At 39.2% G+C, this 14739-nt stretch overlaps 1 protein-coding gene across 6 annotated transcripts in view; it reads left to right on the top strand.

The window, feature by feature from the left end:
* The first annotated feature begins 9651 nt into the window (after positions 1-9651).
* ZBTB20 (zinc finger and BTB domain containing 20) overlaps positions 9652-14739 on the top strand; it is a 797562-nt gene continuing 792474 nt past the window's right edge. For 5 of the 6 annotated variants that reach the window (XM_032406586.1, XM_032406581.1, XM_032406599.1 and 2 more), the window contains exons 1-2: positions 9652-9745; positions 11778-11872. The gene's annotated coding sequence lies outside the window, so the exon portion shown is untranslated. Of the gene's footprint in view, positions 9746-10643; positions 11873-14739 lie in introns of those variants that run through there. The other variant, XM_032406585.1, reaches the window with a different exon arrangement.

The raw sequence follows: 14739 nt of genomic DNA, 5'->3' as shown, positions 1-14739 counted from the left end.
TAAGATTTAGGAAGTTATGTTTAGACTATTAAATTGGATTTTTAAAATGAGAGCCCTATATTCCTTGGGCTTTTTTGAGAATATAAGGTTGAGAGTGGTAAGAGGCTTTCCGTGATAGGATGAATATTTATCCCTCTGCCAGGGAGTTCCATAATCTAATCCTTATAACCTCTGAATGTGTGACATAATAAAGGAGACTATGTAGATGTGATTAAGAATCTTGAGATGGGAAGATTACCCTGGATTATCCAGATAGCTCAATATAGTCACAAGGATCTTCATAGGAGGAAGACAACAAGAGGGTCAGAATAAAAACAAGATCTTAGAAGTAGAGAGAGATTGGAAAATGCTATGCTGCTGGCTTTGAAGATGGAAGATGGGACCATGAGCCAAGAAATGCAGGTGGCCTCCGGAATTAGAAAAGGCAAGGAAATGGGTTTTCCCCTAGAACCTCCAGAAGGAACAAGGCCTGTGACAACCCTGATTTTAGCCCACTGAGACTAATTTTGGACTTCTGATGTCCAGAACTGTAAGATAATAAATTTATGTTTTTGAAGCCACTAAGTTTGTAATAATTTGTTACAAAAGCAACAGTATCTTCCCAATGTATACCAGATCTACGGACATTCCTTAACTCTAAAATGGTCCACATGTCAACACTGAGGCATTCACTGAACAATGGAACCTCAGAGAGGAAGAACTTTACTGGGTAAAGCACATTTAATAATTGTTCTTTAGCATTGTTGTAAATTTTCCCCTAGCCAAAAATGTGATTTATCTTGGGACAGAAATTACAGCTGACCTTAGGACAGTGAAGAAAATAATTTCATTCCTTACTTGATGATTAGGACACAATGTTTGGAGGAAACAGCTTGTTCTGGCCCAGCAAGTGGATGAGGCAAGAAATATTTCTGATGCCACCACCCATCCACTGCATAAATGCCAAGAGTAAACTCTCATTCATTTTTTTTTTTTTTTTGAAAGATCTCTAGAACAAAATCACTATAAGATTTGAAGTCCAGACTTCTGGGTCCATAGATGATACTAACACAGGGAAAGGGGTTTGTACACCAGGCCTGACCCCTAAGAAACTGAAGTGGGACCAGCTGTAGTGACATACATGTTAAGTACTAAAGCATTAACTACCTTAGAGAGAGACCCATCAGTTTTTACAAAAACGCTGGATAGAAGAAACAGAATCAATAGAAATCTTCCCTAGTGAGTAAATCAGATATTTTGGTCATGATAAAATCAGTAGGAATGACTGCCTTGACTTAATAATCGTCTCTGAGAATCTTAGACTTATCATTGGGACATCCTGAATTGGAATGAAGGACATCCTTACTCTATTAGATGATGATTATGAATATTTAATTTGAATATTAAAGGACAGGTAACCTGATTTTATAAGCTCAACGTGGTAAAGTGCTATATATTATTCGTAGGGGTTCCAGTTATGATGGAGTAACTTTTATTAGACTAATTCTGTGCCAGAAACAACTATAAAAGCTGAATAAACTATAAATACATAAAATATTTGAAGACAACTAATGCAGACAGAGTTTGAAGGGCTATGATTCCTGAGAGAAGAGAAGCACAACAAGGTGAGCTCTAAAGTCAATCTGGCCTTTTCCCTGAGGCATTGGCTAACTCACAAAGTGGAGGACAGAGCCTGAGTGGAGAGCTACAGGAAAGAGGACAGGGTTTGACTCTGCCAAAGTGGTTGAAACTTGAGGGCAGAATTTCAGAGAGGAAGGAATGACCCACATAAGGCCAAAACTATGCATTCAATTTACCTTGAGAATCCTGTGAACTTTTATGCTATATATATACATACAGAGAGTAACTTGAAGAAATCCACCAGAAAACAGCAGCTATGAGGCTAGAACTGAGCAGAAATTTCTTGCTTGGGAGCAGAGGATGGAGTTCAAAGATTGCTAAAATGGAGGAGAACCTGTAAATACCCAGGCTTTCATTTGAGCCCCCAGAAAGGCTCTGCCTATGGGAATAAATATGCCTCAAAGGGACATTTTTTTTTTTTTTAAGATTTATTTATTTATTTATTTGACAGAGAGAGACACAGCGAGAGAGGGAACACAAGTAGGGGGAGTGGGAGAGGGAGAAGCAGGCTTCCTGCCAAGCAGGGAGCCCGATGCGGGGCTTGATCCCAGGACCCTGGGATCATGACCTGAGCCAAATGCAGACGCTTAACGACTGAGCCACCCAGGCGCCCCTCAAAGAGACATTCTTGAATAAACACTAACACCAGCCTGCATCAGGATCAAAGTGATCTGCCTGCACTCTTCTGCCTACCTGAAGAAAACTTAATCTCTTTAATTGTTCATCACAATAACAGCATTCAGTAAAAAAGTATATGACATACTAAAAAAACAGGAATGAATGACTCAAACCAAGAGAAAAACAACAGAAACAGGTCCACAGGTGTGGGAGTGTTACTTAAATAAGTATGTTTTACTAAATAAGTTTAATATGTTTAGAGTAAGAGGAAAAGCTGGAGAATTTCAGCATAGACATGACTCCATCAAAAGGAATCAAACAGAAATTCTACAACTGAAAAATATCTGAAATTAAAACTAAAATATTAAATTCCTGCCTCCAGGCAGGATGCAGAGATAGTAATAGGCCGTAACTCCCACTTGAACTAGAAAAAAAAATCACATAAATTACAGAACTGTATTTTTAAAAACATCAGAGACTTGTGGATACAAAGAAGAATTGAGGAACTAAAATACTAGAGAGAAAAGAGCTTCTCTTGGGTAAGCTGAATTTGCCAACTACATTTTCCTGGGAAGTATCTGTTGTGTCTGTGCATATACTGAGAATAAGGCCTGCTGTAGGCAGTGCGACACTAATAATGTAAAGGGGAAACAAGTAGAGCTTTTGACATTTGTGTGATCTGGAGTGAAGCCCCAAACAATAGCTGGGAAGTCCAGTAGAAGGCCACTCAGCTGAACCCAGCACAAATTACCAACTCATATAATCAGGAGCAAAAAAAAACCAGTGTTTTAAGCCACTAAGTTTTAGAATAGTTTGTTATATAGTAATAGATAAGGTACAAAATTCTAAAATTCCCCAGTGTAGGAAGATGATTCAGATGTCTGTAGCTAAAGAAATTAAATTACAAACACAATTATATAAACAAATACATAAACAAATAAAATCATCTGCTCTCACAAAGAAATAGATGTGGTGCTGTCAAGGACACTGGTTTTGGCCACTTAAAGAAGATGAGTGATTAAAAAATAACACTATGTAAATTAAAAAGTAAATTTGAAAATTTGAAAAAAAATTTAATTTGGGAAAGGAATACTTTTCTAAGAAAATTTAAATTATCAAAATGACTCAGGAGGAGGTAGATAGGTATAGTGACCAAAGACTATAGAATTGAGAAAATAGATAAAGATCTATCCTTTAAAAAAAAAAGGAATAGAAAGCATAAGTATGGTAAAAGACATAATTTTCCCAACTAAGTCTACAAGGCTAGCCCAATAAAAATCTCAAAATTAGATAAACGCTGAACAAGTTTCACCCTACTTATGAACATCAATCTCTGAAGTTTGCAAACTCCAATATAAAAATATTAGTAAATTAAATACATTCTTTTTTTAAACAGTAATAAAATTAAAAAATTTATTTGGAAATGGAAGAATGGTTTGGCACGAGTAAATCTATCACTGTAATTCAACGCATTAACAGAATAAAGGGAAAATACCTATGGTTATTTTATACATTTAGAAAAGATATTTGATAAAATTCAATACTCATTCATGATTTTTAAGATACAATACTTTGGGGGCGCCTGGGTGGCTCAGTTGGTTAAGCGACTGCCTTCGGCTCAGGTCATGATCCTGGAGTCCCGGGATCGAGTCCCACATCGGGCTCCCTGCTCAGCAGGGAGTCTGCTTCTCCCTCTGACCCTCCCCCCTCTCATGCTCTCTGTATCTCATTCTCTCAAATAAATAAATAAAATCTTTAAAAAAAAAAAAAAAAAAAAAAAGATACAATACTTTGGAAAATATGAATATACAGCAACTGCTTTAACAGAAATTTCAGCAAGAAATAGAAAGGCACAACATCAAAAATTCAGAAATAAGACAAAGATGCACCATACCATAACTACTATTCAACATTTTGCTCTCAGTCTGGTCAACAAAACAAAAAAAGAAAAAGAAACAATAGATTAACACTGAAAAGAGAGAAAAATTATCACTATTAGAAGATACGAGTTTTGACATAAAATCAAGAGAAATAATGATAAGTGTTTACTAAGATGTCTGCATATAAACTCAATATGTAAACACAAATAGTTTTTCTACATGCAAATAATAAAAACAGTAATGGAAAAAATATCCTTGTTTACACTTGAGGAAAACAACTATAAACTGTTTTCAGTGGTAATGATGAAATTTTGTGTGATTTATGTAAATAAAAGTGTAAAATTACCAATGGACATCAACTAAGATCTACAAATGTCAAATTGCAAGTGACACAAACCCAATTCAAACCACCTTAACCAATCAAAACAAATCATTGACTTGTGATAATTACGAATGATAAGCATATAGTTGGTCCCAGGCGCAACTGGGTCTAGGGACTTAAGGAAATCCCTGGGCTTTTTGCTATGCTGAACATTTATTGTTTTTGTTTATCCTGTGCTCCTTTGCGGGACTATTCCTCACAGAATCCAGTCATGTAATTTGGACAGAACCATCAATTATAGTGCCCACCTCCCTGTTGTAGATTAAATACATAATCTAGTCTCTATTAGGACCTGAAGTTGATTTTTATATCTTTTTTTAAAAGATTTTATTCGAGTGCAAGTGCGCACGAGTGAGGGGGGAGGAACAGAGGGAGAGGAAGAAGCACACTCCTCCATGAGCAGGGAGGCTGATTGACAAGGGGCTCAATCCCAGGACCCCGAGATCATGACCTGAGCTGAAGGCAGATGCTTGACTGAGCCACCCAGGCGCCCCTGATTTTTATATCTGCTGTAAACTTGAGATTCAATTTCCTTTATCCCCTATTTTCCTAATACCATTTATTTAATGTCTCTTTTCTCCCAGTAATATGTGTTGATGATATGTAACATTATCAAAAGGCCATTTATGCATAAGCATGAGTCTGTTTCTGGGTTCTCTTCTGTTCCCTTGTTTGGTTTGCCTATCCTGGGCCAACCCTACACTAGTTAGTAGATTTCTTCTTTTCCACTCCCTCTACTTTCCTTTCCCTAATATCACAATCTTTAGCCAAGTCCATTATATTTTCATTATGTAAATGAGGTTTTGGTGGAAACTCATGGCTCTGCTGTGAATTTCCCATTTAAATCAATGGCTTGGGGCAAAAGAGAAAACATGCAAGGAAATGAGTGTCTGGGTACAGGAACTTAGGAAAACACAAGCCCTTCCAAATCTAGTGAAATAATTATAAAGGGCTTCATGCTTCTATCATATTGGGGGGAGGGGCGGTGTCAAGGCAAATTTTAAATAAGCATCCAGGGCCTGAATAACTTCTATCACACTTGGGTTAACTGGATTTATAGAAATCTCCCTTTAGCTGCTTTGGATGGAATTGTCTAACCTTCATAATTGGCATGTTGTCCTAACACATTTTGATGTTTAACTCAACTTTATTTCACTATGAAAGACTCATTTTTCTTTTAATATTTTTATTGGCTATTATCTGCTCAGGTTAATGGTGGGCACATATACAGAAAAGTGGTACTTCTCTTTGAGTAAAAAATAATATCTAGTGTATTTCATATATAGTTTTATGTGAGGAAAGGTGCTAAGTTCTCTAACACATCCTTCAAAGACCATCTCAAAAGTCACTTCTTCCATTAAGATTTTCCTGATTTCCTACTCCCCATTCCTCAAGACGTAAACAGTATTTTTTTTCCGACCTCCCGTAACCCTTTATTTATTCCATCATTAAGACACTTCTTGTTTTGGCTAGTAATATAGTTTTTTACTGTTTATGTCTAATTAGTGCCCTTATTAGAATCTAAGTCCCTTGAGAGCATCATCTAATTTGATTAACTATTGTATTCAGTATAGTGATGAGTTCAGTGTATCGCAAATATTCCCCAATTTTTTTTTTTTTTAAGATTTTTATTTATTTATTTGACAGAGAGAGAGAGTGAGAGAGGGAACACAAGCGGGGGAGTGGGAGAGGGAGAAGCAGGCTTCCCGCAGAGCAGGGAGCCTGATGCGGGGCTCGACCCTGGGATCATGACCTGAGCCGAAGGCAGACGCTTAACGACTGAGCCACCCAGGCGCCCCAAATATTCCCAAATTCTTAATAGGCATTCTTTCTTCTGTATTCCCATGTTGTATATATCACATATGTACATAGCATAGTAATTTATGCCTTTACTTCTCTCCTAATACACAGTAAACTCTTTGGAGAAAAATGCCAAATCTTGTGTATCTTGAGTTTCTAAGTTCCTGGGGATTTTAAATGCTCATAAATATATATGTTATATGGAAATGCACTTAATACTTCTTGGATGAATGGATGAGTAAATGGCATAGTGAAAAAAGGAAAAGAGACTTGTTTCAAAACAAGTTCTGCCACTTGTGATGGGGATAAAGCATTCAAAGTCTAAGTGCCCTCATTTGTAACCTAGGGAGAATTCACTTACTGCTAGTTTGGCCTCATTTAATGCACTTTGAAACTTTAGGGAATACATACTATTTAAGATCTGTGAAGGCAACAGGTTAGGGTCTTGAAAGAAATTCCTTATAAAATTCTTCCCTAAGCCATCATCACTTTTATTTTCATTTTCTATCAATCATGCCTTCATCACCCTTGCATTCTTTGTTACCACATAATTCTTATCGTATCCCTTTTCTCAATTCTGCTAATTGCTAAACCAAGAAAACATCTTTGTTGCCCTCTGATACAATTATGGAATTCTTGCTGCATCTTTTGGGATGTTTGTACATCTGTGTGTGTATATGGGGTGAGGTGGGGTTGGTGGTTGAGGTCTGTGGGTGTGCAGTATAAATATAAAACTGAGGTATTCATTATAGACAGAGCATTCTAATCCCAGATTCTCACATCAGGAAAATTGGATATAAATTAGAATATTTTCCAAATACTTATAAATTAGAATATGAGAATATTTTACACTGCTTTCCTAATTTATCATTACACTCCTAACAAGTCTCATGCCAGTACATTGAAAAATACTTTTAAAAACTTGAAAAGGATGAGTTTTAAGTAGCCATTGTCCCTTGGAAAAGTAAGGGATTAACTATTTAAACACCTTTGTTATATTTTACTGAATTTTCTCATGTCAAGCTAATTATTCTATATGGAACACTTGTTACAGTCACTACAGCACTTTTCAGCTAAGATTTACACATAAATTCTAAAATATTTTAGCTTCCAGATTCAATAGCACTTTGTACACTTTAGTGGACTTCAGACTTGACACCTGATTCAATAATTTTATAGATTCTGAGACGCTCATATTTTCCTCAAATTATAGATCTAATTGTATTTATGACATCAAGGCTTTGTGCACTTTTTTTCACCAGAGCCAATTTATTTTGCTTAGGTCCTGCCAAAGACCCCAATCAAAGGCAGGCATCTGTGTGCTTCCTTGTAAAATCCTGTTTTATCAAGAACCCTTCTCAGTCAGTTTAGTAAGGACCTACCCCCAGTCCCCAATATGATCACTCTTCATATATGATCAGGTTCATCATCCTCCACCATTCTGCAGGTGATCTGTGATCACTCTGGCCTGTCTTCAGCAAGAATCCTTTTAGTTTGGTTTAGCCAAAATTTCCACTTACCCCTAATGTTGCCTTGTAGTAATTTTCCATCCACTGACCTTCACCTTGCTCCTTGGCTAAAATTCCCACTTGCCCATGATGTAGCTGGAGTTCAGCCCCATCTCCTGCTCCCACTGCAAAATTCTATCACAGTGGTCCTATCTATCTATACCTATTTCAGTGGTCCTGAATAAAGTCGGCTTAACCATCTCTAACAAGTGTCATGAATAACTTTTTCTTTAATGAATGCTCTATGTCCCAACGAAGTCTAAGATAAAATTCAGGGATCTTAACATCAAATGCATGTTCCATAAAAAATATTGTTTTCAAACTTCAAATACGGTGAATTCTTTGTATGCATGGTATTTTTCATAAAGTTCCTTAATTTCTGATAAATTATTTTTATGAGTTCCCTATAAAGTGCAACTTATTTTCACAGAAAAAAATTTTTTTCCTTTGTATAGTAAAAGGTAATATCCCCCCCCATCTTACCCCTTTTTAGGAATCCTTCCTGAGCATCTTGCTGGCCTTGAGCCTCATTTTTTTCCCCAATGCCTAAGTATTGGACTAACACTTGGTAAGAATTTGGCTCTGGGGAGTGCTATGTTGAGTGACAAATGGATGAGGATGAAGGTTTTATTGAAACATCTGAACCGCATTTAATTTTCCGTGTTGCTTTATTTGTTCCTTCTAGCCCTCAGGATATTGAATTTTGTGGGCTCCGGTTGTGTCGTTGGTACTTCAGGCGTTTAGTAATAAGAAATATCATCTGTTTTTCCCGTTAGGATAATATCCTCATTTTTATTAAGGGCGGCTTACTACGAACTGTTTTACACAGTGTTTTCCTAAACCTCCTGAACGGACCAATTTTCCCTTTGAGCCCTGGCATTGCTTCGGCGGCCTCTGCTGACCTCCGGGCTTGGCAACCTGCAGCCTACCCCGCAGGAATCAAGCCTGACCCAGTGTGGCCTTGCGCGCCACCGCCTCGCCAGACCCTCGCTCCCGCTTTCCTCCCACCGTCCTAGATGCAGCTTCCATCCTGCTGCCTCAGCTGTCTGCGACAGCGACACCCCCTCCTCCCCTCCGCGGCTCCCCCCGCCAGCTCGCCGCGCCAGACAGCGGGTAACCGCCGCCTCCGCTGGGGCATCCCGGCTCCACAGGCCTAGCGCGCTCCAGACACCTGCCTCTCACTGGCCACCGAAGCTGCCCCTCAGCCCGCAGCCCCCTCGGCAATTGGCCCTAGGCCGTCCCTCGTCATCCTCGGCCTCGCCGCGAGTCCCGCCTCCGTCGCCGGGTCATTTAAGTTTATCACAAATAAATAAATAAAGGAGGAAATAGAAATGCGTAGAAAGTAAAAGCAGTCGGGAGGGGGCGGGGGTGTGGAGGAAAAGGGGAGGAGAAGCGGAGGCGTATACAACCAAACTTGATCGTGTCGGTGCTGACCAATCATGGCTCACTCCAATCCGGTCTGACGGGCTCTCTCAACCAATAGCCTTCTATCTCTCGGATCACTGAACAACGAGATACGATTGACCTCTCCAGAGTGGGCGAAGGTGCGGCAGAGGTGGGGGAGTGGGAAGACTGTCGACCAATCGCCTGTTAACAATTCTCTGAGCGAAGTTTCCGTTCCCCAATGGGGGCTTGAGATAGCGGATTGGTCCTCTTCTAGCCCAATCGAAGGTGGTAGAGATGAGGAAAGAAGCAGATTGGGGCGGGGACAGGAGAGAGGAGGAGGAAGAGTGCATTTTGTTTATGGGCGGCAACCTCACGAGGGGCGTCCCACTCTTATTGGCTCACTGAAGTCAAGAGTGGCATAAGAACAACCCAATAACGGGAAGAGATAGAGGGTTCGCGGCGCGAGGCACCCAATGTGGGCCTTCTGCCGAAGAAGTAGGGGCGGGGGGAAGTTTAGGAGTTGAGGAAAGAAGATTAAAGAGCGCGAGGAGGTAACCCCAAAAACTCTAATTTGTTGTGGGGCGGGAGGGAGGGGTGTGTGCGTGCGAGAGGGATGAGGCGTATGCGAGGCACTGGAGTTGGGGGCCACGGGACGGGAAAGGAGGGGAGTGGGGTGGGGTTGAAGGAGCGAGTTAAGAGTGGTGAGCCCGCGGGCCGCCGGCCGGCCGAGCGCGCGCGCCCCCGCGCCCCGCCCCGCCCGCGCCCCTTCCCCCCGGGGCGCCCCTCCTCGCGCTGGGCGGTGGCTGCGGCCTCGCACGACCCCGGGGAGGGAGGGAGCTCGGGAGGGTCCCGGGTCCTTGGAGCGGGCGGGCCGTCCCGCAGCTGGAAACGTGTCTTCTGCCTTCTTTTCTCTACTCCCTGCGCCTGGAGTTGCCGCTTCCAAGAAGAGGAGCTGAGGGGGACTAGCCGGGGCTCAGGAGCTGCTAGAGGCGCCGGCTTGTCTTCCGCCCCTTCCCTCCTCGCCCTCCCCCGCTTGCCGTGGCTCTCGCGGTCTCTGGAGCGTCTTCAGAGAACAGGGGGGGGCGGGAGGTGTCCTGGCCCCAGAGCCGCTGGACGCCCCTCCAGACACCGAAGCTACCGGCCCCCGCCCGCTTCGCTGCTACGACTCTAGAGGAGGGGGCTTGGGAAGGGAAGACACGCCTTTCCTTCTTTCCTCCTTTGGGCCCCTTTGGAAACATTAAAAAATGTTAAAGCTTTTCGATAGCTAAGATAGAACGGTTGGAAGCTTTTTGAAAGTTTAAAAGAAACGCACTCTCCTACATTGTTTAATGTATTACTGTCTGTGTGGCTTTCTGGTCCTCTTCCACCACCCACTCCACGGCCCCCCCCCCCCCCCCCCCCCCCCCCCCCCCCGCACCACTCCCCCCGCAGCTGTTATCCTTTTTAAGGATGCTGAAGAGGCAGGAGGCAGGGATTTTGTAAAAGTTCTATTGATAAACACACTTGCACAAACATATGCTAGGCACACACATAAACTATAAACATTAGCGAAAAACACAATATGGCGTACAGCTACACTACCTAGTGCGGTAATCCGCTGATCTCTTAACACTGCACCCAGTTGAATGGGGTCACTAGCAGGATGACAGTTCTTGAATAAAAATCTCAATGAAACAGGAAGTAATTTGGAAGCCTGTGGGTTAAATAATATCTTCAGAATCAGCTTTGGCCTAAGCTAAATTGAACACGTTAACTTTTAAGACGTGTGAAAATTGTCTTCACTACTTCTAGCCATTAAAAATACCAAGATGAACCTAAGGGCGAGAGTGTTTCACAGCGTGGTCCTGTGTTAGTTTCAGCTAATAAAATTAGCAGAGGCCACTCATTTCCCCATGTTTTCAAGCCAGTTCTAAAGTTACTATCGGAACTTGTTGCTATCGAAAGCTTTAAAACGTAACGACCATTTTGTAAGTAAATTCCATAGCTGTAAACACTACATTTAAATGATAAGCAGTAACATTAGCAAATCCAGTTCATAAAAGGTTTACTTTCTCTACCTCTTGCTCCTAATCCCAGATACTATTTGCTGTCACATGGGAATAGTTAAACTATACCCTCCACTGCCCCTCATATGAATTTGACCAGTCCAGATTTGGATACTTTGTGCATTTCAGCTTTACATGTAGGTATTTCTATATTTCTAGGAAAAGAAAAAAAAAGAAACAATTTACATTGATTTTTCAAGTCTTTGCTCTTCTCATTCTTAATCAGAATGTATCAAAGTTGATGCACAAATAGTGCATGGTGATACCACTGTGCCCTCTTGGGAATGGTCTTTCTCAAAAAAGCTTTTGGAATTGCCCTTGAAGAATTGCTGATGTTACTAATTGTTCAGTGCTCAAGGTTTAATTCCTAAGATTGTGGTTGTGATTTCCACTGAGCTCAATTTTGGAGGGATTTAGCTTTAAGAATATATGGTGCTCAAGTAAACAGGTGAGAGGAAGAAGAAAAGTGAATTTTCTAGAAATATATTAGCTGCTCAGTGAGTCCAGCAGTTGGGTATTTTTGGTTTTGTGATTTCAGATCTCACAGACCAGTGGAATACAGGCCTTTTGCATATGAAGATCAGGTGACAAGTTAACTGTGTACCAGCCTCCAAAGCAATACGCCCTTTCATGGTGAGGTCCCGATTTTAACAGACTAAAGAAAAAAGTTTAAGATTAAAAAGTTGTCAAGTTTTATCCATTTTTGGGAAGAAGTCTTTATGCTTATCTCTCTAGTTCAATTAAGATGCCAGTATTTTAAGATTACTACTACAGCAAGAAAATACAGAGATAGTTCATGTGTATACTCACTAGCTACTAAAAGACAATATGAGTTTAGAGAAAAGAAAATCTGTGTGAAAGTTATAGTTTTGGGGGGTTTGTTTAGAACTACTAGATGTGATGCCAGTTTACTATGTAGTTAGTTCAGAAAGTTTTAGTGACCCACAGATATCCAACTAATCTTGTCAAATTAATATGAATTTGACTACTTGGTATAGGAATAAAAATCTAAGGAAAAAGCCATTTTAAATGAATTATTTTTATCTCAGTAGTGAAAATCTGAAGAGGAATTTCTAACCAATTGGACTTCCCAGAAAAAAAGGCTTGACTGAATAATTAGGTCAATTTAGAAGAGCAATAAAAGATATAACTTAGTTACTGTAAAGGATCTAAAATTTATAAGTGAATTATAAATTATTTCAAATATTTTAGAATGAGTGACAAAGAGAGACTTCTTTAAAACATTTGGAATACAGAAGTGGAGCTTGATGGGCTCTGCTTTATTCTCTGAAATAATCATGCTTTTCTGAAATGGATGTTTAAATTCATGAAATTGTTCTAGACACTTGGGATGTAACAGTGAACAAGAGATAAAATAACCTGCCTTTGTGGAGTTTATGTTCTAATGTCACATATAGTTTGCATACTTCAGATTGCTAGGAGAAGAGATTTTTGTATGAAATTTTAAAACCTAGCAGTTTTTTCATTTTAGAGAGTACAATTTGAAAGAATTTACAGAAGTTTGAGGAGCAGGGAGGTGTTTACTAATTGCCAATGATAAGAAAGGAAGAGCTAACTTTATTTGTACCCTTTGTTATTGTCATGAAACGTTCTCCATACATTTCAGTAGGTCTTTTTAACCGATAGGTTTTATTTTTTTCATAATTTTAAGCATGCCTTTGAAATAAATAAAATGTTACTTTATATTAAAAAAAAAAATCTGTGTCTTGGAATTTACTGTAAAATTCCGATGGAGCTTTTTGTCTTGTTAGCAAATTGTGGTAAAACATAAGCTAGAATATCTTAATTTTTTAGTAAGAATTTGTTTTAGGAGTATGTCTGAAAAATTAAGTGCCTAAATCTTTTTCAGTTGTGGTTTTTTTCAAGAGAAGATGGAAATTTGTTGTAATTAATTTATAGGTGACATTAAAGAGAAAAAGAGAGAGGCCTGCAAAAAATGCTTTTGTTATTTAAACCTTTCTTTCAAACTACAAAAGCATTTGATTGGCACTTCTCTTATTTAATAGACCATTTGTAATGCAAGAGGAACATTACAGAAGATTTTAGCATTACTTTAATCATTTAGTCTGTAGGTGTAAAAATCTAGGTTTCTAACAGAAGGAAACTTGGTGCTTGGTTAACGGAGTATATGATTTAATGCTGAGTTTGTTGCTTTAGGTAGTGGGTGTCTCACCTTTCCAAAACCTAGTTCATAGTTCTCAAATAACAAGTTCTGATTTTCGTTATTTTTCTCTGTCACAGTGAGTCTTAATTTGTTAGCCAAATCGGTGTTCAGTTCTTAAGTAGGATAACTTTTTTTTTAACACACAATTCTCCCACCGCCAGTCCTCCCATACCCTGCTGCGAAGGGCTTGAATTTCTATACTTACATTAGATCTCTATTTATGCTAATTTGTAGCATAATCACCTCTTCCAGAAAGGGTACGTATTAATGCACTTTAGAGAACAGTGGAGGTTGCTTCTGGCTATTTGTATACAGACCTGCCAGCATCTGAAAGCTATAAATAGGCAGATTTAGGAAGAAAAGCAGAGACTATAACTAATGGAATATATTGTCTTAGATGAAATCTTTTTTTAAACAGCAAAGTGGAAGAATGGTTGCTAGAATGTTAAAAACGAAGAGCTTTTCCTAATTCTAACGGTTGATTAATGTGTGTATATGTGTATGTGAGTTTACATTTTTATAAGAGCATTTTTGAATAAAGACATATTTCAGTATTGGATCAATAATTTCAGTCCTGCCTTGTGGTCCTTAACATGTTCCCAGGTGATTTTGTTCAGCTCACTGTTCCTTACCAAAACTTTGCTCTAAGCAACATAGAAACATAAGCTAATTAAATCTTTGTAAATTTTGTAATAATTTTGGATTAAAAGTTATTGGAAGTTTTTTTTTGAAGTATGATTAGCAAGCAGCCCCTGAAATGAATGAAATCTAAAGTGAAGAGCTCTAAGAACCCTGGATCCACATAAGACAGTTGAAACTTTGGAAAAGGGGTATTCGTAGGGCAAAAGACAAATCTTGTTATCTGCCAGATTTTTAAAGTAATAAAATAAGCAATAAAATAAAATGACTATTAATATTCATATTTTTAAGGTAAGTGTAAGTATGTGTACACTGCATTTTAAATAAAAATTTGGGGTGTTATTGGCTAGACACAGTCATTTCTTTGCCAAAGATACTAGGCTGTGTGAAGGCTAACCATCTGTCAAGTGATAGAGACAAAGAAAGGTTTAATATACTAGGCTAAAATTTCTACAAACTTGTTTTGAATTGTATTGTCATTTTGTTTTAGCCTTCGTACTCTGTGTTGAATATGCACTGGGTCAGTCACCCCACTTTGTTTTATGAACAAACTATTCAAGGTCTAGATAAGGTTATCATCGCAGCTGATGTGATCCAGAGGCATGATAAAATATGTTTTGATTTTGCTTTCATGTGATGATCAAAAACTCACAAGTGGGCCACCCACTAGCGTTAT

Source organism: Phoca vitulina, unplaced genomic scaffold, assembly GCF_004348235.1.
Source record: "Phoca vitulina isolate PV1807 unplaced genomic scaffold, GSC_HSeal_1.0 scaffold8, whole genome shotgun sequence".
NCBI classification, from domain to species: Eukaryota; Metazoa; Chordata; class Mammalia; order Carnivora; family Phocidae; genus Phoca; species Phoca vitulina.
The sequence above is the reverse complement of the archived record's forward strand: the minus strand, read 5'-3'. Positions and strand labels throughout refer to the sequence as shown.